Source organism: Bos mutus, chromosome 6 (genome assembly GCF_027580195.1).
Source record: "Bos mutus isolate GX-2022 chromosome 6, NWIPB_WYAK_1.1, whole genome shotgun sequence".
Classification (NCBI taxonomy): Eukaryota; Metazoa; Chordata; class Mammalia; order Artiodactyla; family Bovidae; genus Bos; species Bos mutus.
Genome location: NC_091622.1, coordinates 47,341,805 through 47,368,074, shown reverse-complemented (window position 1 = coordinate 47,368,074; position 26,270 = coordinate 47,341,805).

Here is a 26,270-nt window from a genome sequence, read left to right as displayed (position 1 = left end):
AGCACCTGACTTTAATAAAAGTCAGGACTGCTGACCCCACGTGACTTTTGCATAACATCTCAGTGTATAAAAACAGACTCTGGAAAATAAAGAATTGGGATCAGTTTCTCGAAATACTGGTCTCCCCATGTCGCTCTCTCTCTCACTCTGGTTGAGTCTCCATCTGGAGCCTTGGAACCCACCATGCTTACTAATTATGCCTGGGCTTCTAAGATCCGACCGGGAGGCCTCAGTGTCTCCTCTCCTTCGGGAGAACGGAAGGACGCCTGCGGCCTCGTAAGTGGTGCAAACTTCTTGTCTTGAAGTTTTATTGGTCTCCAGCGTAAAACCAAGCTACTCAGCCTCTTTTCTCCACTGAATTTTCCTACTGAGCTATCCTCATCCTATTACTCTTTATATCTTTGATAAAATACTTAAATAAATAGGTCGCCGACGCCGTCGTCCCGCTCAATACCTGGATCAGCCGGGGCAGGACCCCGGCAGGTCTGATGTATAGAACAGTCTTATGGACTCTGTGGGAGAGGAGAGGGTGGGAAGATTTGGGAGAATGACATTGAAACATGTAAAATATCATGTAAGAAATGAGTTGCCAGTCCAGGTTCGATGCACGATACTGGATGCTTGGGGCTAGTGCACTGGGACGACCCAGAGGGATGGTATGGGGAGGGAGGAGGGAGGAGGGTTCAGGATGGGGAACACATGTATACCTGTGGTGGATTCATTTTGATATTTGGCAAAACTAATACAATTATGTAAAGTTTAAAAATAAAATAAAATTTTTTAAAAAAATATAAATTTTGCGTTAAACATCACTCTCTTAGACATCTTTAAACATTCATTTCCATTATTACCTTATGTTTTGTTCTGATTTGTGAGTGCATTTATTTCTCTGGTTTATTTTGTACAAGGATACCAATAACATTCCTATTTTCTTTGGGAGAATGGCATTGAAACATGTATAATATCATGTATGAAATGAGTTGCCAGTCCAGTTTCGATGCACGATACTGGATGCTTGGGGCTAGTGCACTGGGACGACCCAGAGCGATGGTATGGGGAGGGAGGAGGGAGGAGGGTTCAGGATGGGGAACACATGTATACCTGTGGCGGATTCATTTTGATATTTGGCAAAACTAATACAATTTGTAAAGTTTAAAAATAAAATAAAATTTTAAAAATAAAAAATTAAATTAAAAAAAAGTCACATCATATTTAGTGAGAATTTAAATCACAAAATAGTGAGACTTGTGGCTAAAAATGTTTAAAATTATCAGTTTGTTTGAGGGTTCTTCAGACAGATAAGCCAACTCTTATTCTGTCCCAGGAATCATTTCACCTCTCCTCATTCCAGTTTGTACTGTCTAGGTTTGACAAGAGCCTCTTGCATCCATTTTGCCTGAAACAAAGTAGACAGGGGTAGCAGATGCAGTGAAGACTTTACCTTACTGGATACTCAATACCTGCTAAGAGGGAGATATATGAGTGTTTGCTAAATCACCTCAGCCATGTCCAATTTTTTGCGACCCCATGGACTGGAGCCTGCCAGGCTCTTCTGTCCATGAGATTCTCCAGGCAAAAATACTCTAGTGAGTTGCCATGCCCTCTTCCAGAAGAGGGAGATATGAAGATGCTATTAGGTTTAGAATTTTATTTTCAGAAATGAAAAGCTTCCTGCAATAAATAAATAAGAGATTGTTTTCCCCTTTAAAGCTCAGTGTAAACTGAGAAGTAATCAAAGTTTCACTAGTGAGCTTTTGCTCACAGGATTCAATTGACAAACTGAATTTTTCAGTTGAAATGTACAAATGTTGTAAAAGAGAAGTGATACATTTCTATAATAATGTATAATGTGCTTAACACAAATATATAAAATTTATTTGTCAATTTATTAGAGATACATATATTTGTAATACATAATATTTTATATATAATATTTTATTTAAAAATCATTAAACTTGAAACTCACTATGAGCAGTCTTATACCTTAACAGCCTGAGTCTTCAAATAATGAAGATAAATCAATAATATAGTAACTAAACTGCTTAATAATAAAAGAATCCAGAAAATAAAGTTTATCATATAGACACTTCAGTGATTTAATCTTACCATGACAATCTTGCCATAGTAGTATAGAAAAGAGGACATTTCTCTCCATGTTTTCCCACTGTTTAATAACTTACTATTTCCCATGATGCTACAGTCCATGGGGTAGTAAAGAGTTGGACTTGATTGAGCAACTGAACTGAACTGATTTCCCATAGAATGAACCTCCTCAGCACTAGCAGAAAAATACGCAATTTGATTCCAACTATCTCCCAGCTTCAATTACCTGACTTCACTTAAACCACTCTAAATCACAGACAGGCTCTATCCATGTGACCATAATCTCTCTGTTCAGTGACAATGCTACGCATTACAATATTTATAAACTCCATTTATCAGGTTATCTCTGCCATCACAGCTTGTATAAAATAACAAAGTAATAATATGATTCTATTAAATCTCCCTGAACATAAAACCATAATTAACTTTATCAATATTATGTTATTTTAAAAATACTTTTTAAAGTAAAAATGTTTTAGATATTAAAAATCAACTATTTTAGTAAAGTGTAACTCATTTTAGCCTTGTTTCTTAAAGAAATATAGCATTTTAGATAAGTCTGTGGGGTCTGCATTTAACAATTTTTTCAAGTCTGACTAGCTTTCAAAATCATCACTATAACATTTCAGTAGTTTTAGGGAAAAAAGGACTCCTTATTTTAAAGACAGTATGATTTTAATTATAAGTTCATTTAGACATTTTGAAATAGGATACAAGTAAAAAGTGGAATGCTCATTACTACTTAATTATCCTAATTACCTGAATATTCTTTTGGTGAAGCTCTGTCAATACAATTATTGAAAATCTCCATTTACTGTTCCTGTCACTCCATTTCTGTGTGCTCATGTGAAGGTTCTTATTAAAACTAATTTGTTTTATGCACTGACAGTCATGTTTAAAAGTCAGCAGGAAATATAAATCATCCAATTATTCCTATTGAGGAAACAGCATTGAAATGTGGATAGATTTAGAATGATAATTTGCACAGCTTTGCATCACTGTGTGATGTGAGGGGCTTTGACAATTTGATCCAGATTTGAATCTGTTGTTAATCCCTTTGTTCTGTGGAAGATTACTTATTCCTGCACACTCTGGAATGCATGGGTTGATGGGTAGAGAATACAGGAGAAAAGAGGAGAAAAAATGAAGATAAATTATTGTGTGGGCCTTCCTGTAGAAAGGCATATGTTGTTGAAAGAGATGAAGTTTATCAATCTGGAGTAATCACCAAAGTCTTTTAAACATCAATGTCAACTAAGCCACCTTCTGTGTCAGAACTTCTCCTAACCAAATTTATTAGCCATGTTAGAGTACACAAAATAATGATGATCTCCTTAATTGAAACAATCAGAAACCACAAACCATACCTCTCCACCCTCTGACACAGACATCAGGGGACAAACTGCTCATTAAAAATCTGGAGAAGTGGATAAAAATTAGTGTCATTCTCCAAAAAGTTGAAAACTCAATGTGGTATACAACTTGGAAACTTTTAATAAAGCACTGTTGAAGACAGAGCAGCTGTTGCTTTGAAATGCAACATTATTTTCTTTGTTGTCTTAATGTTAGTCTTTGATAATGAATAAAGAAAACAGCCAATTTAAAACTCAGGGATGTCCTTCGAGAACAGAGAAAGCTGAATGGCACACTGAGAGCAAATCTGAGAAAAGTAAATGTCACCGTAACACTCCAGATGGTTTAGAGAACTTTCTCAATAAAGTTGTGCGGTCCCCACTGGGAACAGGAACTAAGCTGGCCCAAAATTCCACCGAAGGAGGTGGGCACCAACACATTTACTTCTTTAAAAAACACTATACTCTATGTTCTAGTTTTGTTCAAAGCTCTTGTATAGAAGAGAAGAAAGATTCTATTCACTGACTAAATTCTGTTCTTAGGGAAGCAGAGACAAACACCAGTGTAGGTCTTTCTTAAACACTGGCAAACAGACACAGGCTACACATAGACTAAGATAAGAAAACTTCCCTCTAGGAGACTTTCAGAAGAATTCAGTCTAGACCTATTCTAGTCAAGATCTGTTCCACTACAAAGCTGAGCCCAACATGGAGCCAAGAGGCCACGTGCACTCAGAGCCTGCAAGTCTTCATTTATTTTCCCAGATATCCAGGACCTTGCAGGTCCTGCCTAAAAGCCTTAAACTTTCTTCCAGTGATCCTGTGGACATCCCCCATAGCTCCATCCTTTCAAAGGCACAGCATATATCTGGTGGCTGTTTCCCATATATCTGGTGGACATTGTGGTGAAGTGTGGGTGTGTGAGAAGGAGTATCCACATGGGTGCAAACAACACCCTACACAGTGCATGAACTCAGAAGAGTAAGAGAAGAGAGGCAGGATCTCAAGTCAGAAGACAGGGGCCAGCTCTCTGCATGACCATTTCTGTGTAGAAACCTGTCTAAACTTGCACTGGGTATTGAGATTGTTTTTGACATATATTTGTCATGTAAGATGAAACGTATGTTTTAATAGCTGACAGAAATGGCATGGACCTAACAGAAGCAGAAGATGTAAAGAAGAGGTGGCAAGAACACACAAAAGAACTGTACAAAAAAAGATCTTCATGACCCAGATAATCACGATGGTGTGGTTACTTACCTAGAGCCAGACATCCTGGAATCTGAAGTCAAGTGGGCATTAGGAAGCATCACTACAAACAAAGGTATTGGAGGTGATGGAATTTCAGTTGAGCTATTTCAAATCCTAAAAGATGATGCTGTGAAAGTGCTGCACTCAATATGTGAGCAAATTTGGAAAACTCAGCATTGGCCATAACTGGAAAAGGTTATTTTTCATTCCAATCCCAAAGAAAGGCAATGACAAAGAATGCTCAAACTACCGCACAATTGCACTCATCTTAATGCTCAAAATTCTCCAAGCCAGATTTAAATAATACATGAACCATGAACTTCCTGATGTTCAAGCTGGTTTTAGAAAAGGCAGAGGAACCAGAGATTGAATGTCCAACATTAGCTGGATCATCAAAAAAGCAAGAAAGTTCCAGAAATAACATCTATTTCTGTTTATTGACTATGCCAAAGCCTTTGACTGTGTGGATTACCACAAACTGTGGGAAATTCTGAAAGACATGTGAATACCAGACCACCTGACCTGCCTCTTGAGAAAGCTGTATGCAGGCCAAGAAGCAACAGTTAGAACTGGACATGGAACAACAGACTGGTTCCAAATAGGAAAAGGGGTATGTCAAGGCTGTATATTGTCACCTTGCTTATTTAACTTATATACGGAATACATCATGGGAAATGCTGGACTGGATGAAGCACAAGATGGAATCAAGATTGCCAGGAGAAATATCAATAACTCAGATATGTAGATGTTACCACTGTTATGGCAGAAAGTGAAGAAGAACTAAAAAGCCTCTTGATGAAAGTGAAAGAGGAGAGTGAAAAAGTTGGCTTAAAGCTCAACATTCAGAAAATTAAGATCATGGCATCCAGTCCCATCACTTCATGACAAATAGATGGAGAAACAGTGGAAACAGTGGCTGACTTAATTTTCTTGGGCTCCAAAATCACTGCAGATGGTGACTGTAGCCATGAAATTAAAAGACGCTTACTCCTTGGAAGGAAAGTTATGACCAACCTAGATAGCATATTGAAAAGCAGAGACATTACTTTGCCAACAAAGATCTGTCTAGTCAAGGCTATGGTTTTTCCTGTGGTCATGTATGGATGTGAGAGTTGAACCATAAAGAAAGCTGAGCACTGAAGAATTGATCCTTTTGAACTGTGGTGTGGGAGAAGACTCTTGAATCTCTTGGACAGCAAGGAGATCCAACCAGTCCATTCTTAATGAAATCAGTCCTGAATATTCATTGAAACGACTGATGCTGAAGCTGAAACTCCAATACTTTGACCACCTGGTATGAAGAACTGACTCATTTGAAAAGACCCTGATACTGGGAAAGAATGAAGGCAGAAGAAGGGGATGACAGAGGATGAGATAGTTGGATGGCATCACCAACTTGATGGACATGAGTTTTACAAGCTCTGGAAGTTGGTGATGGACAGGGAAGTCTGGTGTGCTGCAGTCCACAGGGTCACAAATAGCACAAATGAGTGACTGAACTGAACTAAACAGTTAATCTACAACTATCATTACACTTAATGCTGAAAGACTGTGTTTCTTCTTAGATCCAGACAATAATAAGGCAAAGATATCTACTCTTACTAATCATATTTGTATAATATTGAAAGTTTTAACCACTGAAATAAGGCAAGTCAAAATAGAAGAAACAGTGATTAGAAAAGAGTAAATCATTTCTGTTTTCACATGACATAATTTTATGTAAAAATCCAAAAAATTCAACAAAGAACAAATAGACAAACAAAACATCTTAAATAATAATGAACACAGAAAGTTTTCAGGATACAATGTCAGTACACTAAAATTTGTTGCATTTTTACTTAGAAACAACATGTGGAAAATTAAAGCACAAAATAATTTACAGTTGCTCTAAATAAAATGAAATATACAAGTATGCATAAAACAAAACATGTATAAAATCTGTATGTTGAAAATTAAAATATGCTGGTGAAAGAAATTTTAAAAACCTAAAAAAAATATACATAGTGTGGTCATGGATGGGGAAACCCATTAAAACATTAGAAAAAAAGTGATCAATTCTCTTAAAACTGGTCTATGCTTTAAAACAATTCTTATCAATATTCTGGACAGATTATTGTGTAGACATAGGAATGCTTATTCTAAAATTTATATGGAAAAGCACAAGCCTTAGAATATTGTTGGTAGTTTATTTAAAAGTAAAGGAATAAAGAATAAAAAGGAAGGAAGGAGGGAAGGAAGGAAGATGCAATTATCATAAAATCCAGGAAGTGCACTCTAAAGAACTAGAAATTTACATTTATAAAAAACCTTTTATGCCATTGTATATATAAGTTTTATTCATAATAGCCCAAATCTGGAATCAGCCCAAATAGCTTTCAACAGATGAATGGTTAAAAATACTGTGGGACATGCATATCATGGACTACTACTCAGCCATAAAAAAATTTTTTTATACATTGAAGTTTGGATGAGTTTCCAGGAGGAAAGATGGATTAATTATGAAAGGACAAGAGGAAAAATATCCATGATGAGAAAACTGGCCATTATCATGACCATCACAGCAGATATGTGAACCTACATGTTCAACACAACTGTACAGAACTACATATACACACAAATGAGAACAAGAGAAGGTGAGGAAACAAAAATATATTGGTAGGTTGTATCAATGACAATAGTTTTATACAAGAGTTTTACAAAGCATGTGTCAGAAAACTGTATATAAAATTACTTTGTATTACTTTCACTATTGCATGTGGACCTATCATTGTCTAAGTAAAGCTTCCTCTTAAATATCAAGTAATTACAAGTTTTCAAGATGCTTTCCATGAGCAATTTCATTACCACATTTCTGATTATGAAGGGATATGAAGTTCTGACCATGGAGGAATATAAAGTTGTGAGAAGTAACTATATTATTCCTTAACCTGTGTAAGACTAAACAAAAGAGTCAGTTTAAAGTGAGGGACAGAGTACCTGATGAACTATGGACAGAGGTTCGTGACATTGTACAGGAGACAGGAATCAAGACCATCCCAAGAAAAAGAAATGCAAAAAACAAAAACAGCTGTCTGAGGAGGCCTTACAAATAGCTGTGAAAAGAAGAAAAGCAAAGGAGAAAGGAAAGATATACCCATTTGAATGCAGAGTTCCAAAGAATAGCAAAGAGAGATAAGAAAGCCTTCCTCAGTTATGAATGGAAAGAAACAGAGGAAAACAATAGAGTGGGAAAGATTAGCGATCTCTTCAAGAAAATTAGAGATACCAAGGGAACATTTCATGCAAAGATGGGCTCGATAAAGGACAGAAATGGTATGGACCTAACAGAAGCAGAAGATATTAAGAAGAGGTGGCAAGAATACACAGAAGAACGGTACAAAAAGATCTTCGTGACCCAGATAATCATGATGGTGTGATCACTGACCTAGAGCCAGACATCCTGGAATGTGAAGTCAAGTGGGCCTTAGGAAGCATCACTATGAACAAAGCTAGTATAGGTGATGGATTTCCAGTTGAGCTATTTCAAATCCTAAAAGATGAAGCTGTGAATGTGCTGCACTCAATATACCAGCAAATTTGGAAAACTCAGCAGTGGCCACAACTGGAAATGGTCAGTTTTCATTTCAATTCCAAAGAAAGGCAATGCCGAAGAATGCTCAAGCTACCACACAACTGCACTCACCTCACAAGCTTGTAAAGTAATGCTCAAAATTCTCCAAGCCAGACTTCAACAATACATGAACCGTGAACTTCCAGATGTTCAAACTGATTTTAGAAAAGGCAGAGGCATCAGAGATAATATTGCCAACATCTGCTGGATCATTGAAAAAGCAAGAAAGTTCCATAAAAACATGTATTTCTGCTTTACTGACTATGCCAAAGCCTTTGACTGTGTGGATCACAGTAAACTATGAAAAATTCTGAAAGACATGGGAATACCAGACCACTTGACCTGCCTTCTGAGAAATCTGTATGCAGGTCAGGAAGCAACAGTTTTAACTGGACATGGAACAACAGACTGGTTCCAAATAGGAAAAGGAGTACATCAAGGCTGTATATTGTCACTCTGCTTATTTTACTTATATGCAGAGTACATCATGAGAAACGCTGAGCTGGGTGAAGCGCAAGCTAGAATCAAGATTGCTGGGAGAAATATCAATAACCTCAGATATGCAGATGACACCACCCTTATGGCAGAAAGTGAAGAAGAACTAAAGAGCCTCTTGATGAAAGTGAAAGAGGGATTGACAAAAGTTGGCTTAAAGCTCAACATTCAGAAAACTAAGATCATGGCATCCAGTCCCATCACTTCATGGGAAATAGATGGGGAAACAGTGGAAACAATAAGAGACTTCATATTTTTGTGCTCCAAAATCACTGCAGATGGTGACTGCAGCCATGAAATTAAAAGACGCTTACTCCTTGGAAGGAAAGTTATGATCAACCTAAACAGCATATTAAAAAGTAGAGACATTGCTTTGTCAATAAAGGTCTGTCTAGTCAAGGCTATGGTTTTTCCATATGTATGGATGTGAGAGTTGGACTATAAAGAAAGCTGAGTGCCAAAGATTTGATGCTTTTGAACTGTGGTGTTGGAGAAAACCCTTGAGAGTTCCTTGGACTGCAAAGAGATCCAAACAGTTCATCCTAAAAGAGATTAGCCCTTGGTGTTCATTGAAAGGACTGATGCTAAAGCTGAAACTCCAATACTTTGGCCACCTGATGAGAATAACTGACTCATTTGAAAAGACCCTGATGCTGGGAAAGATTGAGGGTGGGAGGAGAAGGGGACGGCAGAGGATGAGATGGTTTGATGGTATCATTGACTCAATGGAGATGAGTTTGGGCAAACTCTGGGAGTTGGTGATGGACAGGGAGGCCTGGTGTGCTGTGGTTCATGGGGTGGCAAAGAGTGAGACACGACTGAGCCACTGAACTGAAAATGAAAGTGAGGGAACTTGGTGTAAGTTCATGAGATGAATTAGCAGGTAGTTATATAAGACCTCTATCCGTGAGGTTTGCCAGGACAGCCTAGAGAACTCCCTCTAAATGGTTAGACTAGTAGTTCATAATAGGTATGAAATAGAATATTAACAGAATAAGATATAAATAGGAGTTGAAAGAACAAAGTTTTTCATTGCACATCTAAATGCTGAGTTACTAAAAGTTAAACATTTCTTTAATCCAGGCATTTACAGAGACTAAAGTTAGTGTTCATTTTTAGTCCCTAAGAAGCAGAGATAAAATATAAATTCTAAAAAAAATCGTATGTGTGTTCACACAGCACTTTTTTAGGATTAATTTTCTAGGGAATATATTTTTGTAAGTGCTGGTTTAAATCAGAGCTGACCAGCACAGTCTTTGGTTCAAATCAGAGCTGACAAGCATAATTTCTCTTATCATGCATTATACTTTAATTATCCAAGCAATTGCTTTCATTTATTGCTAGAAATATAAAATATTTACAGGGTTTTTTTAATGAATATATACAAAAAAATTCATTTTCCTTAATTAAAAAAATATGTATAAGAAATCTTATAAGAAAAAAAATAAATATTACAAGGACATTTTATTTTTTCTTCAAGTAAATGGACATTGTAGTTATTTGGCTTTTAGATATAATAATATGTTGGTCAACAATTAAATTCAAACATAATTTTATTTTTGACAAAATCCAAAAAAGAATAACTCGCAGAGCTCTATGTGTAAAGTATGATTTTTTCACTTCCATATACTCATATTTTTATTTAAATTTGACAATTCATGATATTAAAATGAGCTGGAACAACCCACTAAAACTGAGATTCCCTGAGGTCATCTTGTTCCAAACACATAGTTATTTATTCTCATTTCACTGCAGTGATTTGACTTAGCATAATGCTGATTGGCCTCTATTTTTGACTCTGAATTTTATTGCAGGCATGTGTCAGCTTATTCCTGAAGTGGTTATACATAAGCTCCTCTCAGATATTCACTGTCCTATTTTGTCGTGTCTTTTCAGGCAATGCTTCCATGGAGAGCAATGGTCCTGACTTAGCTCTTTAGGTATCTCACCAATCAGGAATGCAAGTTACATTTCTGGTGAGATAAACTGTTTATTCCAGCAAATACATTTCCAAGAAGAGGGAAAACCTGAAGGTTCATTAATACTCAAGTCTGCTGCAGATAAGAGGCTTCTCTTAAGTAAGCACATTAATCTTATATTTTCTTACGAGCACATTTTACCAGTGACCCAAGACCAAGAGCTTTCATGTGGCTCTCTTTGTTTCAAGACTCAAGGCATGTCAATAAGAAAACTGGAAACTGTAAATTAGACCAAAGTCACCTGTTATTTGGTTGGTTTTAATCTTCTATTTGAATGTATAAGAACAGTACAATATTCCCAGAAAACATACTTTGAATGTTTGAAAACAGGGATCATTTGGGCCTAATAGCTACTTAGCAAATGTGTGACTGTGTTTCTGTTTCCTATATCTAATGTTATTTTTGTAAACCATATATAATCAGGTAGATGTGTCTTAGAAAAAATACATTCATAAAATTTGGAATGCAGAAGTAAATCTTATAATGCAGTATAGTTTTTTCAAAGTTGTTATAATAAAATCATTGCTACAGTGATGCTAAAATTACACTACATGTTTCTAAAAAAGTGAGTCAAATGCTCTTAAGTAATTAATTTTAGTCATGTTCTAAAACATCAAGATTTCAACAATTTAAAAACCATTTGTTGGCATGGCAACATAAACTTAATTAAAACTAGATTAAAGCAATTAACCTAAAACATATTGTACTACTGAGTGTTTGATTTTGAATACTTTGGAAGAAAAAGAACATTTTCCATAATCATTTTAGGTCTTTCCTCTAATGGAACTGTTTAGGTTTTATAATGAACCTATATACATGTGCTAATGTGTCAAAAGACTGTTTTCATGGGAAGAAGATGGTTATGAAGACGATTTCCATTAAATGAAATACCAGTTTTCCTGTTGGAATTGAAAGAGCAGAACAATTTATGAATATTGCTTATTGTCTTTGCTTAGCTAAAGTATTCAGGAGATTTGAAAAAATAACCACCCTTTATTTCACCCTTTATTTTCCAGCCAAATGAACTAAGATTTGTGTAATATTGATGAGGGAGATCATACTATGATGACCACAAAAATAAAACATGGGTTAGAGTAGGAAAGCTAAAAAGTTTATGGTAAAGACACGATCATTTTGGGATTTTTAAGAACCAGTGTTTTCATAGTTAATAAAAGAAGAAAGTCAGGGGAGGGAAAATTAGGAGTTTGGGAATAAAGTATATACACTACTGTGTATAAAATAACCAGCAAGGACCTACTGATGCACAGGGAACTATACTCAATATCTTTTAATAATCTATAATGGGGGAGAATGTAAAAAATATATATATATATATTTCAGTTCAGTTCAGTCACTCAGTCGTGTCCGACTCTTTGTGACCCCATGAATCTCAGCACACCTGTTCATCATCAACTCCCAGAGTTCACTCAGACTCACATCCATCGAGTCAGTGATGCCATCTAGCCATCTCATCCTCTGTCGTCCCCTTCTCCTCCTGCCCCCATTCCCTCCCAGCATCAGAGTCTTTTCCAATGAGTCAACTCTTCACATGAGGTGGCCAAAATACTGGAGTTTCAGCTTTAGCATCATTCCTTCCAAAGAAATCCCAGGGCTAATCTCCTTCAGAATGGACTGGTTGGATCTCCTTGCAGTCCAAGGGACTCTCAAGAGTCTTCTCCAACACCACAGTTCAAAAGCATCAATTATTCGGTGCTCAGCCTTCTTCACAGTCCAACTCTCACATCCATACATGACCACAGGAAAAACCATAGCCTTGACTAGACGAACCTTTGTTGGCAAAGTAATGTCTCTGATTTTCAATATACTATCTAGGTTGGTCATAACTTTCCTTCCAAGGAGTAAGTGTCTTTTAATTTCATGGCTGCAGTCACCATCTGCAGTGATATTGGAGCCCCCCAAAAAATAAAGTCTGACACTGTTTCCAGTGTTTCCCCATCTATTTCCCATGAAGTGATGGGACCAGATGCCATGATCTTAGTTTTCTGAATGTTAAGCTTTAAGCCAACTTTTTCACTCTCCACTTTCACTTTCCTCAAGAGGCTTTTGAGTTCCTCTTCACTTTCTGCCATAATTGAATCACTTTGCTTCACGATCTGAAACAATCTAAACACCATAAATTAACTATATTTCAATAATACTTATTTTTTAAAAGTACAAGTGTTTTTACAGCAGAGAAGTTCATAAGTGCACAGATATTATTGACTGAACATTTTAGATTTTCTAGAAGTTTTCAAGTCCATGGTTGGTTTATTGGCTTTTTTATTCACTTTATCAACAGTAAGTGTTTGTCAAGTGGTGTCTGGAGAATTCCCAACGGACAGAGGAGCCTGACGGGCTATATTCCATGGGGTCACAAGGAGTTGGACACAGTTGAGTGACTAAGCACAACACAGCACAGCACAGGCTCAATCTCATTTACATAGATCCACCAGGGATGCCTTGCTGTCTCCCCACCACATCCACATTGTCCGTTCTTTCAGTAAAAATATAATCTCTGAGCTTCATTCTCTGTGCTTTGAGGGGGCTGATTCCCACCCTAGGTTTAAATTGTATGGGTGCTTTGTTTGCTTAGCTAAACTGAACTAAACTTCCCATAACTTCCTTTAATGTGTGTTTTGCCTCTGCATATGCAGGGCAAAAAGCGACTGAAAAAAGAAGCACATGACTCCAATTTGGGAGGTGGGAGGTTTAATAAACAAGACATTACACATGACGCTTTTATTGGGCAACCACAAGAGTAGATTTTCATACCCACCTGTCAGAGACTTAAATGTTGATATAGAAACCGTAACTGGGCCTAGTGTTGTATATCATCCAGAAGGTCTCAAACACACATTGCTGTCACATGGCTGCATCTCTAAAAATGGCTCCAGATGTGATAACTATGGGCAGAAAGTGCTTCCAAGGACAGGGATCAGGGGCAAGGAGCATGATTTTCTGGGTCAGCTTGTGGTTTAACTGGCCATTATATTCCCCAGTAACCTCCTCCAACAAGACAGCAGAACAGGGAGGACAGACACAGGACTCAGTCTCTCCCCCTGGGCTTTCAGCTTGTTTTTGTGTCTTCTAGTGTGATCTGTACCTTCATCTTACCTTCCTAACTGGTTGTGCTCTGAGTTCAAGCTCATCATCATCAGATGTGAAAACAACAGCTTTACAGAGACTGCCTGGCCCACTCCAACAATACTGCAAGGTCGAATCCCTAATACCTGGCATGTTATAACCCATTGGATATGAAGTTATGCTTCCATGATTGAACTCTGAATGATACAGAAGGGCATGTAACCCAGGCCACAGTCAATAAGCCCAGTCCATTTTGCTAGTCACCAGGGCAATTTGCTCAGGAATCAGTGCTTGACACAATTCTTTCAATTCCTTTTCAATAACTCATGCATTAATTAACATTTTTTTACCCTCTGTACTGAGATTTTCTTTTAAAGAAACTGAAAGTTTTTAATAATACAATAGTATTATTTATATTCCCCCAAATTCACTGAGGGTATTATTATGTTCATTTTACTCATGAGGCATGCAGAAATTGAGGCTTGGAAAAAGTATATAGTTTATCCAAGGTCACATATCCAATTCTGTTGGAGTTTCATTGCAACATAGGCCCATTTAATGTCAAAGACAGTTGTATTTTGCATGATTAATTGAGAAAAAGAGAGGTAATTATGATAATGATCCATTGCTTTCAGGCTCTTCTACAAATAAAATGGCAGTCATCATTATTTAAATGTAATTTGAGACTGTGTTGGACACCTTATAAAAAAAACAACTGTATTCTATAGCATAATACCTCATCCTGTGACATGGTCTTGGATTGCATTAAACAATTATTAGCTTAAAGACATGGATTCTACCCAGGTTCTCTGATGTGAGACTGATCCTTTATTTCTCTCTGTATCACAGGTTATTGATACTTTGAAAGGGAAATGGTTTATTTGAATTTTCATCAGGTTCATGAATGGACCTGATGTTCCTGGCACTGGAGAGAAATAGCCTCAGACGTCCTTTCATTCTCATGGATCTTATTTATAGAATTTGATTTGTATTGCTTTTTTTCATAATGTTATGTGAACACTTTTGTATTAAAACATCATTTGCATATAATTTCCTTACATCAGAGAGTCTATGTAAGTTTGTATCAAATCTTAGACCCTATATAAAGTGTATCCCTCAGGACCTAATGGGAAGTAAGTGGAATAGTGAATCTACATATTTCACAATGGATTTAAGACAGCGGTGCTAGGGGTCGCACAGAGTCAGACACGACTGAAGCGACTTAGCAGCAGCAGTAGCAGCGGCGGTGGTAAACAACCTGCCCGTCAGTGCAGGAGACATAAGAGATGCAGGTTGATCCGTGGGTTGGGAAGATTCCCTGGAGAAGGACATGGCAACCTACTCCAGTTTTCTTGCCTGGAGAATCACATGAACAGAGGAGCCTGGCTGGCTACAGTTCATAGGGTCACAAAGAGTTTGAAGTGACTTAGCCCACAGCACAGTACACACTAAATATAATCATTAATACTGTTTAATTAGTGCTGCATAATTTCAAGGACAATTCTGTCTTCAATGAAAATCCATTCACAAGTAGCACTTTAGAAGATATTGCAAATGCAAAGAAAAGTAAGGCTCCATGCTTGCTGTTGAGAAGTTCATAGATTAAAAATGCAATAAAACAAACATGAACACAAATATCAGTGGCTTGTTCTTAGACCACAAGTTTAGGTTGCTTAACTGGGCTTATGTTGGAGAGATAGTGAGAGAAAAAATATCATTTGCACTGAGATTGAAGGCTAGATTGGAGTTAAGCAGGCAAAAGCAGAGAGATGAGAGAAAAGAATTCCAAGTAGAAGAAACTGCATATGAAAAAGTCTAAAGGAGTAAGAATGCTAGGTAGGGAATGGAGGGGGCATACTGTGATTGAGAAGTTATTAAAAGAGAAAAGTAGAACTAAATAATAGAATTGGGCATCCTAAGACTGGAATTCTCTTTATTCAAGAGATGTTCACTGAGACACGTGGAGATTGGCGATGGCATAATCAGGGAAATCATCTCAGAGAGAGGTAGAAAATGGATTGAAGAGGCAGAAAATAGAAACATAGGAGACTGGTTAGGAGACTGAGGCAATAGTCTAGTCCAGACCCAACATAACTGAATTAAGATTGTAGTAGATGTATACTTACATTTTAGAATTGTGCAATAGATTGCAAAGTACATATTAAAATAAGTCTACTGGCACTGACTGGAAGGTACAGGTGTAAATAAAGCCCTAATCACAATATTTAACTAAATAATAATACGTGTTTATAAAATGCTTATTATAGGAAGCAATAACTATTTTAAGTGTGTGAAATGGAATATCTCCTGTCATATCGTTAAACAAAGACATAACAGTCATCAATAGGAGAGGATATGAGAAACAAAAAAGAACAGGATACTGGCTCCAGATAGCTGAGAAGCATACGAAAGGCATGACTTTGATAATCCCAGACTCTTGCATCTTCCCACACATAGAAGAGTGCTAAATTCCTTGAGATATCTGGTTTTCCTTAATTAACAGCAATCTTTGATGTTTAGACTGCCTGCCTGCCTTTGTTAAAAATTTCTGTATATACTAACTTCTGCCCTTGCCTCCTCAGAGCAGGTTCTCAGGGCTACTGAGGTGCTGCCTCCTAGGCTTGAAGTCCTAAGATGTTCCCATGGAATAAAATAACTCTCTAACTTCAGGTTGTGAGTACTTATTTAGTTAACAAGTGTATCCTTGTATAATTCAATTCCTAGAATAACTCTATAAGATAAAAACTGTTATAACTTTTACAGATAAGAATTTAAGTGCCAGTGTCACTCAGCCAGCCTGACAGGGCTGTCATTTGATTATAGATCTTTTGCTCCAGAGTCCCTGCTTTCTACCCCTTGTTTTATGCTAACAGTGAAGGCTTCATGAGTCAGACACTGCAATAAGCACTTGAATTCTCACAACAATCCTCTGGGTTGATTGCTTTTATTGCCCCATTTTACACAAAAAGAAACTGCAAATTAGTGTCTCAGCAAAATAACCAAGACAACTAACTTAAAAACTAATAAAATGATTAATCACATTGACATCTGAACAAATTAACACAAATGTGAAGTGAAGGAAAGGGGATTCAGTGACATATGTGTCTCATTCCCAAAACAGCACTCTTATCCACTACACCTCAGGAAACTGCTAGATGCTATGTCTCAAGGATATATGAGGAGCCTAAATGAAGGGCTTGGCATCAACTAGCTTATCATCTAGTAAGACAGCCAGAAACAGGGACATTTTAGTTCACTGTGGTGCATGCTACAATGTTAGAAAAGAAGAACCTTGTTAGAAAGCAAAAGAAAAGTAAAAAAAGGATACAATAGAAACATTATCAAAGTCTTGCTTACACTCTTATTCATTATTCATATATTTGTAAGCATGGATTTTCCTTGTGAATTCCCTGATATTAAAGTTGAAAATATCCATCAGAGCTGGTAAAAAGCAATTTTTCTTTAAATCAATTGAAAAACTTCCCTTATGTCTTGAAATAACTATTTATAATTTTCTCAATTCAATTCAAAATATAAATTCTATTTTTAAGAAACTAAAACCTCAGTTAAATGGCTCTTTCTTATATTTGTATTGAAACAAGCTTTAAGAATGATATAAATTTGAGGATTATTAAGAAGGACTACATTCTTGTTGAGAAGGTGAGTTAGGATTGAGAATGCAGCCTTCAATAAGCCTCAATTATCAAGAGATTATTTCAGTAAAATTACATTGTTTTGATTATTTCAGGAGTTTGTTTTGTTTGTTTGTGGAAGGTACAATATGAATAAAGATACATAGATGACAAAAATTGGATACTGTTCAGGAAACAAGAAGCACTTACTTGACCGGTGCATTAGGAAAATAAAGGGAGTGGTGAGAGATACGTCATGACATATAAATGTGGAACAACTGAAGAAAGCATTGTCTACAGACTGAGTAATTTATATTTTATTTGGTAAAAAAAGACTTTGGGGGATTTCATACAGGCAGTAAGTCTGGTGTGATTATTGGCAGGTTTACATTTATTATCAATCTTATTACTAATTCTAATAGAAACTTGTTGAGGGTCTACCTGAGTCAAGGTGATGCAAACAGGTCATGCCCCCCAAGTAATGGATAATCTAGTTGTTGAATCAAGAGAGAAATCTTTAAAACCAATAATGATATAATGGTTTCAAGCAGCTCTGCACAATTAGATAGATTCTTAATGAATTATGGCAAAGCCGCTACTGAAGATAATTAATTCAGGTCTGAAATATTGGCTATTTACATCATCAAAGCACAAACAACTGCATTTGCTTCCCTTCCCTTCGGCTATGACTGTGTAATCATTAGAATTGCTTATGCCATTTTATCTTTTCAGCTGCTTCAGAAAGCCAGCTTTAGGCAATTAATTACATAAGCCGTGTTGTGAGGGAGAGTAGTGGCAAATATGATCAAAATTACTGAAGCGACTATATCCAGAAATTTCCACTAACACACATAATTCTATTTCTTTACTTTCTCACACATTCTGGTTTGGTGGAATTCAGTGAAAATGAAGGATGATTATAGACTGCTGGATAATGTATTCTATCAATGTGTAGAAACAGCTTTGCAAATGCTGTTTGCAAATATATACATATTCTGAATGTGTACAGGAATAGGTCAATGTTCCAATCTGAAGGCAAGCTGGCAAGAGAAATTCTCTTACTGGGGGAAGGGCCATTGTTTTTGTTCTATTAGGCCTTCAAAGCTCTGAGTGAATCCAATCTACTTTAAGGAGGGCAGTCTAATTTATTCAATCTACCAATTTTAATGTGAATCTTGTCCAAAAACATTCACACAGACATAATACAGACTAACATTTGACCAAATATCAAGTTAACTCATAAAATCAGTTATCACACTATCTGCATATTTATCTATAATGTTAGAAAATCTTAAGTGGAAGATAACCAAGCAGGAGATGGAGACTGGAAATCTTGGATCTGTTGTAGATAGCTGCATATCAGGTTATGGTTAACACAGAAAACCTTACAGAGAGACTGATGTCTGAGTAAAGATCAGAAAGTAGATAGTGGTAAGAGGGCAGGCCAAAAATGTATCCATTAGAACCTACAAGACACAGTAAGAGAGAAGACTCTAAAAGCAGGAGTTAGCCTGAATGTTACACGGATATTAAGGCAACCAGTGTGTTTGCAATAGAGTCATGAAGGGAGAGTAGTATGAGACAATTTCAGAGAATTAAAGGAATCATATAGTGAGAGTTGGACTATAAAGAAAGCTGAGGACCAAAGAATTGATGCTTTTGAACTGTGATGTTGGAGAAGACTCTTGAGAGTCCCTTGGACTGCAAGGACATCCAACCCATCAATCCTAAAAGAAATGAGTCCTGAGTATTCATTGGAATGACTGATGCTGAAGCTGAAGCTCCAATACTTTGGCCACCTGATACGAAGAACTGACTCCTTGGAAAATACCCTGATGCTGGGAAACATTGAAGACAGGAGGTGAAGGGGACATAAGAGGATGAGATGGTTGGATGGCATCACCAACTCGATGGACATGAGTTTGAGCAAGCTCTGGGAGTTGGTGATGTTCAGAGGAAAGCCTAGCATGCTGCACTCCATGGGGTTGCAAAGAGTAGGACACAACTGAGTGACTGAACTGAATTGAAAGGAATCAAGACAACGTAAGGTTTCAAAACCACTGTACAGTCTTTGTCATTTACTCTGATTGAGATGGGTCATCACTGGAGATTTTTAAGATGAATCTAACATATAGTCACATGTTGTTCAACTGCTCAGCCATGTCTGACTCTTTGCAACACCACAGACTGCAGCACTCCAGACTTCATTATCCTTCACTATCTGCCGGAGTTTGTTCAAACTCATGTTCATTGAGTTGGTGATGCCATCAAATCTTCTCATCTTCTGTTGTTGAGTTCTAAGCCACATTTTTTCACTTTCCTCTTTTACCTTCATCAAGAGGCTCTTTGATTCTTCTTCAGTTTCTGCCATAAGGGTGGTGTCATCTACATATCTGAGATTATTGATATTTCTCCCAGCAATCTTGATTCCAGCTTGTGATCCCTTTAGTTTGGCATTTCCTACTATGTATTCTGCATATACGTTAAATAAGCAGGGTGACAATATATAGCCTTGATGTACTCCTTTTCCAATTTTGAACCAGTCCATTGTTTCATGCCCGGTTCTAAGTGTTCTTCTTGACCTTCATACAAGTTTCTCAGGAGGCAGGTAAGCTGGCCTGGTATTCCCATCTCTTTAAGAATTTTCCACAGTTTGTTGTGATCCTAACAGTCAAAGGCATTAGCAGAGTCAATGAAGCAGAAGTAGATGTTTTTCTGGCATTCCCTTGCTTTTTCTATGATCCAACAGATGTTGGCAATATCATCTCTGGTTGCTCTGCCTTTTCTAAATCCAGCTTGTACATCTGGAAATTATCAGTTCATAGGGCCCTTATAAGCTTCTTTATTAAAGGTATATTAAAAGGAAGCAAGAGTAAAGGCAGAGAGTCAATAATATTTGTTGCAATAACACAGGTGACAGATGATAATGGCTTAAACAAGAGATATCGGGGCAGGTGGTTAAAATTAAATAAGGATGAGATATTAGTATTTCTTTGGAAGTCACAAATATAATAATGGCTAAAAATCATCAGTGTATTTTAAAATCTACATGACTCTTATGCCATCCTTGAACTTCCCAGGTGTCTCAGTGGTGAATAATCCACCTGCCAAGCAGGAGATGTAGGTTTGGTCCCTGGGTCAGGAAGATACCTGGAGAAGGAAATGGTAACCAACTCTGATATTCTTTACAAGAAAATCCCATAGACAGAGGAGCCTATGGGGCTACAGTCCATAGAGTCACAAAAGAGTCAGACATAACTTAGAAACTTAACAACACCAACAAATATCATCTTTAATTTGCTTACTTTAGAACCATGAATATAAAGCTATTTTGCTCATTTATTTTACTAAATATTTTAATTCCTTACAAAGTAATAACATATTTATCTTAGAATTGAATACATATTTACAAAGACATGTGAGCTAAAGATGGGCAGCAAACAAGCAGGATTATCCCAGGTATGCAAAGCTGGTTCAACATTTGAAAATCAGTACAATCTCTCATATCAAAAGCCTAAAAAATAAAAGTCTCATGTTCAGAATAAGCATTTGGAAAAATCCAAAATCTATTCAAGATTAACGAACTTTCAGTAGACTAGGAATAGAAGGGGACTTCCTCAATTTGATAAAGATACCTGTAAGAAATCCACACCTAATTCCACACTTAATGATGAGAAAATCAAAGCTTTCACACTCAGATACTAGACAAAGATGGCCCTTTTTATCACTCATTTTCAACTCTGTAGTGGATTCTTGAGCTAATGCTATAAGACAAGTAATGGAAAGTGAAAGTTGCTCAGTCGTGTCTGACTCTTTGTGACCCCATGGACTGTGCATGGAAGTCTCCAGGCCAGAATACTGGAGTGGGTAGCCTTTCCCTTTTTCAGGGGATCTTTCCAACCCAGGGGTTGAACCCACGTCTCCCGCCTTGCAGGCAGATTCTTTACCAACCGAGCTATCAGACAAGTAATGGAAATAAAAGATAAAAGATTGTAAAGAAATTAAAAATAAAAGTCTTTGTTCATAGATGATGTAATCGTCTATGAAGAAAATCTGAATAAAAAACACCAAAAAAAAAAAAAATTGCTGTAATGAAAAGCAATATGGTGAAGTTGCCGAATATATAGTTAATATCTAAAAGTCAACTGCTTTTCTATACATCAGCAATGAACAAGTAGGGTTTGAAATAAAAAATGCAATACCATTTACATTAACACCCCCAAAAGTAAAATACTTAAGTATAAATACAGTAAAATATGCAGAATAACTTTTTGAGGAAAATTGCAAAATCTGAAAAACATGAGCAAAGAAGAAATAAACAGATGAAGAGATAATCCACATTCCTAGATAAAACAAGACAATATCATCAATATGCTGATATTTCATTTCTTTAGAATTTAATTCATGGATTCAATGCAGTCCCAAATAAAATCCCAGCAAGTTATACTGTGAATACTGATAAATTGATTCTAAAGTTATATAGAAAAAAGAAAAGGCCCTGAATAGTCCATACTATACTGAAGAAGAATAAATTTAGAGGACAGACACTACCCAATTTCAAGATTTACTATAAACCTATAGGATGATGATCCAACAGATGTTGGCAATTTGATCTCTGGTTCCTCTGCCTTTTCTAAAACCAGCTTGAACATCTGGAAGTTCATGGTTCATGTATTGCTGAAGCCTGGCTTGGAGAATTTTGAGCATTACTTTACTAGTGTGTGAGATGAATGCAGTTGTGCGGTAGTTTGAGCATTCTTTGGCATTGTCTTTCTTTGGGATTGGGATGAACACTGACTTTTCCAGTCCTGTGGCCATTGCTGAGTTTCTCAATTTTGTTGGCATTTTAGGATTTGAAATAGCTCAACTGGAATTCCATCACCTCCACTAGCTTTGTTCATAGTGATGCTTTCTAAGGCTCACTTGACTTCGAATTCCAGGATGTCTGGCTCTAGGTGAGTTATCACACCGTCATGGTTATCTGGGTCATGAAGATCTTTTTTGTGTATAGTTCTTCTGTGTATTCTTGTCACCTCTTCTTTATATCTTCTGCTTCTGTTGGGCCCATACCATTTCTATCCTTTATTGAGCCCATCTTTGCATGAAATGTTCCCTTGGTATCTCTAATTTTCTTGAAGAGATCTCTAGTCTTTCCCATTCTATTGTTTTCCTCTATTTCTTTGCACTGATCACTGAGGAAGGCTCTCTTATCTCTCCTTGCTATTCTTTGGAAATCTGCATTCAAATGGATATATCTTTCATTTTCTCCTTTGCTTTTTTCTTCTCTTCTTTTCACAGTTATCTGTAAGGCCTCCTCAGATAGCCATTTTTCTTTTTTGCATTTCTTTTTCCTGGGGATGGTCTTGATCCCTGCCTCCTGTACAATGTCACAAAGCTCCATCCATAGTTCATCAGGCACTCTGTCAAATCAAGTCCCTTAAATCTATTTCTCACTTCCACTGTATAATCCCAAAGGATTGGATTTAGGTCATACCTGAATGGTCAGGTTGGGGGTCCTGGAGCTAGTGGCAGCTGCGTGGCACTGGAGCAGCTGTGAAGAGAAACCCCATACCCAAGGTCAGAGAAACCTCAGTAAGACAGTGGGCACTGGAATGGCTGTGAGGAGATGACCCATAAACAAGGGCAAAGGAGAAGCCCCAGCAAGATGGTAAGAGGGGTGAATTCATGTTTAGAATCAAACCTCATGCCTGCCAGAGATGCTCAGAGGGCTCAAACAATCCTCATGCTACCAGGACCCAGGGACTCTACAGAGACTGAGACAGAACTGTGTTTGAGCATCTCCTGTAGAGGTATGGGTCAGAAGTAGACTGCTACAGTGACAGGGGCTCTGGGTGCAGCAGACTTGGGTATAATAAATCGTCTTGGAGGAGGTCACCTTAATTCCACCATAGAGCTGCCAGACCATACACAGGACTGGGAAAGAGACTGTTGGAGGGCACAAACAGAACCTTGTGTGCACCAAGACCCAGAAGAAAGGAGCAGTGACCCCATAAGAGACTGACCCAGACTTGCTTGTGAGTGTCTAGAGGTCTCCAGTGGAGGCATGGGTCAGTGGTGGTCTGCTGTATGGTTGGAGGCAGTGAGTGTAGCTGTACATGCATGGGATCTTTTGAAGGAGAGCACCATTATTTTCCTTACCTCCATCATAGTATGTCCCCAGGTAAATAGCAGTGAGGGAACACAGCTCCACCCATCAACATAAAATTGGATTAAAGGTTTACTGCACATGGCCCTATCAGAGTTAGGCCCAGTTTCCCCTCAGTCAGTCTCTCCCACCAGGAAGCTTCCATAATTCTCTTATCCTTCTCCTTCAGAGGGCAGACAGGCTGAAAATCACAATCACAGAAAACTAACCAATCTGATCACATGGACCACAGCCTTGTCTAACTCAATGAAACTATGAGCCATGCCGTGTAGGGCCACCCAAGATGAAGTGGTCATAGTGGAGAGTTCTGACAAAACGTGGTCCACTGGAAAGGGGAATCACAAACCACTTCAGTATTCTTGCCTTGAGAATCCCATGAACAATATAAAAATACAAAAAGATAGGACACTGAAAGGTGAACTCCCCAGGTCAGTAGATGCCCAAAATGTTACTGGAGATCAGTGGAAAGATAACTCCAGAAAGAATGAAGAGAGGGAGTCAAAGCAAAAACAACACCCAGTTGTGGATGTGACTGGTGATGGAAGTAAAGTCAATGCTGTAAAGAGCAATATTGTGTAGGAACCTGGAATATTAGGTCCATGAATCAAGGCAAATTGGAAGTGGTCAAACAGGAGATAGCAAGAGTGAATGTCGACATTTTAGGAATCAGCAAACTAAAATGGACTGGAATGGGTGAATTTAACTCAGATGACCATTATATCTACTAATGTGAGCAAGAATCCCTTAGAAGAAATGGAGTAGCCATCATAGTCAACAAAAGAGTCCAAAATGCAGTACTTGGATGCAATCTCAACAATGACAGAATAATCTCTGTTCGTTTCCAAGACAAACCATTCAACATCACTGTAATCCAGGTCTATCCCCCAACCAGTAATGCTAAAGAAGCTGAAGTTGAACGGTTCTGTGAAGACCTACAAGACCTTCTAGAACTAACAACCCCCACCCTGCCCCCCAAAAGATGTTCTTTTCTTTACAGGGGACTGGAATGCAAAAATAGGAAGTCAAGAAACACCTGGAGTAATAGGCAAATTTGGCCTTGGAGTACATAATGAAACAGGGCAAAGGCTAATAGAGTTTTGCTAAGAGAATGCACTGGTCATAGCAAACACCCTCTTCCAACAACACAAGTGAAGACTCTACACATGGACATCACCAGATGGCCAACACTGAAAACAGATTGATTATATTCTTTGCAGCCGAAGGTGGAGAAGCTCTATACAGTCAGCAAAAACAATACCAAGATCTGACAGTGGCTCAGATCATGAACTCCTTATTGCCAAATTCAGACTTAAACTGAAGAGAGTAGGGGAAACCACTAGACCATACAGGTATGACCTAAACCAAATCCCTTACAATTATACAGTGGAAGATGGTCCATAATGTGGGAGCAAACATTTGCAAAAGACACATCTGATAAAAGACTATTTTCCAAAATATACAAATAACTCACTCAACCATAAGAAAATTAACTATATGATTTTAAAATGCTCCTAATAACAGATGCCACACTAAAGAAATACAGATAGCAAATAAGCATCTGAAAAGATGCTCACATCATATGTCATTAAGAAAATTAAATTAAAACAACAATTAAATATCACTACACACCTCTTAGAATGACCAAAATCCAGAGCAGTGAAAATACCAAACGCTAATGAAGATATAAAGCAACAGAAGCTCATTAATTGTTGATAAGAATGTAAAATGGAAAAAAAAAAAAAGAATGTAAAATGGCATACAAACTTTGGAAGACACTTTGGCCATTTCTTACAAAATTAAACATTATCTTACCATTTGATCCAGTAGTTGCTTTCCTTGGTATTCACCCAAAGGAGCTGAAAACTTACATTCACACAAATACGTGTACATATATGTTTATAGCAGCTTTATTCATAACTGCCAAAAGATGGAAGCAACTAAGATATCTTTCAGTAGGTAAATGCATAAATAAACAGTGGTACATTCAGATAAGGGAACTGTGGATGGTGGGTATTTATTATGTATCAATGATAGCAATATATAAGAGGGAATTCTTCTTTCCCAACCCATTTTCAAGCTTGCTATTTCATCCTTAATGTGGCATGTAATAATATATGCTATAGTTGTGCCTATCAGGGGGCAAGATGGTTCTCTGTCCAGCTATGTTGTTGTACTCTGCAGGAATGTTTAAAACCATTCATACAACTCTAAATCTCTGAGCATCTTCCTGCTGCAGTGTAATTTCTCTTGGAATATAAATATTAATGACTTTGACAGAATCAACTGAAAATTTTCATTGAAATTATTCCTTGCTTGTAACTAAGAAAAAAGCAGTAGTCTATGATATCGGAACCCTACTTGCATGTTGAGCATGTTTTTTGTTTGTTTGTTTGTCTGTTTTTTATCTAAGGCTTTATTTCCAACAGATTAGTAAACTCAAATGGTAATGATGGTGGTGGTTGGGGAGGACTGTCTATCTAGCTCACATTAATTCTTCCAGGGACTATGGGTTATCAACATCTGCTACTTTTAGAAAATATTCATCAGTATTCTAGAAAAGTGAAAAGGCCTGAAAGCAAGCTGCTTTCTGATTGACTC